Genomic DNA, 4,312 nt, shown 5'->3' with positions numbered 1-4,312 from the left:
ATTATTTATTTATTTATTATTATTATACAAAATTTTTGATATAACATTTACAATGTTAAATCTTGGCGATTATCAACATAACGCGTAAATTATTCAGAATACAGACCATCGGTGAACACCAACTTGTCTGTCAAATAACAATGGCTTCTGAAAATAGTTCTGTGACTATAAACAATATGGTCTGCTCCGCTTTTAAGATGTAAATTGAGCTGTCGTGCGCGCTAATACGTAATCTACAATTTTGATCGCAATTTGCATATAACTGTGCTAAATATAATTTAACCGAGCTCATAAAACGTGCATGATTTTTATCGTATAAAATTACTGTATTAATCTTACGCTTGTCAAAATTGCAATGTGGTCTTTATTTAAATATAGAATACTTTTGCATTATATAATATTAATGATGAAAGATGATTCTCAATCTTCTTTATTAATTTTCTGTTTTTTACTATTAGAAATAAAGTGCTACTTTTCTTATAAAAAGTTAATCCATCGATTATTGTATTTGTTCGTACGATTCACAATGACATGTTGACTCATCGTCCAAAAATTACCACAAAAAACTCAGACCAAAGCTTTTCAATATTGCCGCAGAAATTCGGGATGACTAAGTTGGTCTATTCCTGTCTGAAGAATACTCTTCTATATTCACTGAGAAAGTGGGGTAAGTCGTATAAAATATCAACTCCTCGTCAGTCACGTGTTAATCTCACTATGATTTTCTATTTTCACTTTAGTATGTCCTGCAGTGGGGATATAAATATATGAACACTTTCGAAATCTGAAAATAATCCTAATGATCCATAAATGTAGATTTACTCTTTATATCACATTCTCTAATAGACTATTACATTTTTTATAATCTTTATTATAATATCAGCGTAAAAAAGATTCTTCGACAATAGAAATCCTAAATGAGAAAGGCGATAATTCTGTCACCCCATAATCGATATTACAAAAACAAAAAAATTCTATTTTATATTTATATTAATTATAAATTAATAATAAATATGATTAATAAATTATGTTTTTTATAATGTATCCGTACAATAAACTTCATCATAATATCAATATTTTCATATTTATCTTTCCTGTAACATAGAAAAGTTCGTTCAAGAGATAAGAAAACCGATTTTTATAAATTTAAAAGAAGAGATATAAACATTTTATCACAAACATATTTAGTTTAAGAATTTAAACAATGTGTGCTAGTTTCACACAAAATTATTACACAAAGAAGGAACACTGATGTTTTTATTGTTATTGTTGTAATATATGTATGTATATACGCATATTTTTTATATATCGAGAATAAAGCATTTTTGTATGGGTTCATCATACGACAGCAAAGCTGACAATCAGCTAGCTGGCGCTTTTACTATTCTCTTACACATTGCTTCCTATTCCAAATTAATTACTAACATCGGGGATGTGATTGCGGTTAATTCACGGTACGAAAATTATGCGGAGTCTATCAACGTCGTCGTAAATACGGATCTAGATAACGAGTTTAAACCCGAAATTCTCTCGTTTTATCTTGCAGGATGATTCTATCGCATCAAAATAATACATGACGATATTAGCATAACATACAAAATGTAACAGACTCACCGATTCCTTTTTAATGAGATACATTACAAGTTAAACTGAAATAGGAATAGCAGGTATTTCAATGTTCAAATACGATTAGTTTTGATATTACAAGTAATGATTGAAAATATTCGTTGATCATAATCAGGTGATCAATTGCAGATTTATAAATTGTCAAATATATATCGATTCATTTAAAATGAACTTAATTTAAAACATTAAATCTACTATTTAATTGTTATAAATATCGTTAAAATAATATTATATATATAATTATATATCAGTGTTTAAAGTAAAACACTTTTAATAAGTAACACAACACATTGATAGCAAACATTTAATAGTGCATTGCAACAATAATAGCTGAAATATTGCCAAAAAATAATTAATAATGTATTACAATATTAATAAATAAAACAATTACATAACAATTAGTACCATTGAAAACAAACGATACAGATGTAGATTTTTATATCGAATTGTTTATTGTGTCATGTTATTTTTACACATAAATATGTTCATTTATCTATTCTCTTTTATTTTCACTAGATTTATGTTTAATTTATCTAGTTTTATTGTTTTTTTATTTAATATATTCTCTATGTGTGTATATATATATATTGTATAGTATTATTAAAAACATCTAAAATTATCTACAGGTGTGTGCGTAGATAATATATAAATGTGTGTTGCTGTTTAATCGTAAAATGAATTTAAAATATATAATTTATTATGTTGCAGCAACATATTGTTTTTCTTGTTGATTTTTACATAAGATTTCAGTTTTTAGGAGCTTTCGAAGATATTCTTGTAGCGCCGCCAACTTAGAAAGCTCTCAACTTGGAGACCAAAGATTGTCTCAGTCTCCATGGATAACTTTGTGTTAGGTTTCTTTTCAAGTACAGTACTTATCATTTGACCACGAAATTTGCCAAGACAATATCATTCTAATGTTTCACGTGGGTTGGCAGCACAAAGTCTGGTGAATTGCTACGATTAAATATATTAGAGATATTTGCTTTTAATATTAGATATTAAATAATATCTAATATCTAATCAATATCTATTTAATATCTAATCAAATACAATTTTTACAATATTTTTTTATTTTTCTTTAATTGTTATCAGCAAATTAATGTGACTGATAATTTTATATAATATTACTTAAACTCTATGTAAATATAAACATAATTTTGCATACAGAATTTTAAAAATATAATTACGCTTTTTATCTTTCCTTATAAAACAAAGTTTGATAAAAGAAGGAATAGCTCTCGTTTATAGAAATATTATAAGAACTTGTTCTTTGTACTCTTTCAAAAAAACTTTAACTTACAAAGTTTTGTCAAGAGAAAAATTATTTCTGTTCCATGAAGGAATTCGTAGATGATGTAATGTTGTAAAATATCGTATATAAAATGTATGATATTAATAAAAAATGTAACTTTATTAAATTTTAATTTTTATTGCGTTATTGTAATTTTATTAATTTTTTTAAAACATCAAAGTATTTTTAATGCAAGTACTAACAATATAAAAAGAAGAGGGAAATATATATTTTATTTATTAAATATAATTATATTTTTCCTGCTTTATATACACACATAAGGTTTTTTAAGATATATTTTATTTAAATTAATATAATATTATATTACAACAGGGATTATTGAACAAATACAAATTTGCTTCTATATTTTTATTTTGATAAGAAGTTAATGGAATTTTAGTTTTCGTAAAACGCTTTGCATTTTTTTTGACGATGTTTCTAAAGTTAATAGAGTAAATAAGTAATTTTTTTTAGGTAAACAAGTGCTCACGAAACAAGAAGCGTGAATTATGGGAATTTTTCTGAATTTACAGAGGAATCTTCACAGTTAATTTGTCTAAACTGGAATCTGTCAACATTCTTACATCAACTTGGCAAAACTTTCCGAGCTCTCTGCGGATCACGTTAAGTCTCTCATCCTTACCCTTCTGTCACGTCCCTCCAATTGTAACAGTGCAAATCCTGTTTGGAGATACCTCGTTCGCGATTTCTCAGAAGGGGTTCTCTCTTTTGAGAAGTTCTGCAGATCCTCGCATGAAGAGATCATCCCATTGCACGAGAGAGAATCCAGCCAGTGGAAACAGTCTTGCGGCAACGTTGTTCTCATTTCCTGAACAAAGACGACCGTAGTTTCGCGAATGGTTTGTTTTACCTCTCTGTGTGCGCGAACTGCTTCCTTTGAGAACATTGAGAGAGTTCGAGAGCTCTTGGAGATCCGATGATTAAAGCTGTAAGTTTTGAATAGTCCGATCTCTTGTCTCTGTGTGAAACTTGTCGAATTTTTGTATAACATATAGATAGTTATATGATAATTAATAATCATGCACGAAAAGAAAATGTTTGAAGAAGATGCAAGATGTTTAGAAAAAATGAAAATATGAAACAAAAATTTTCTAAAGTTAAAAATAATAAATTAGTATAGAGAATGATCATTATAATCTCTAAGGTAAAATCAGAAAAATTCTTTTTATCAATTAAGCTTAAATATTTACATATAAAATAATTAACGTAAATTTACATAAACGTAAACATAAAACATTGAAATTTTATGTTGTGGTAGCGTAATTATCTAATTAAAAAAAGTTTATAAAGAATTAGTAAGTATTAAATTAAATAAGAAATAAAATACGTTTATAATTCTGAATTTGTTTATTTCCATCAAGAAAAATTGAG

This window comes from Formica exsecta, unplaced genomic scaffold, assembly GCF_003651465.1.
Source record: "Formica exsecta isolate Colony F162 unplaced genomic scaffold, ASM365146v1 scaffold115, whole genome shotgun sequence".
NCBI lineage: Eukaryota > Metazoa > Arthropoda > Insecta > Hymenoptera > Formicidae > Formica > Formica exsecta.
Note: the sequence above shows the minus strand (reverse complement) of the source record.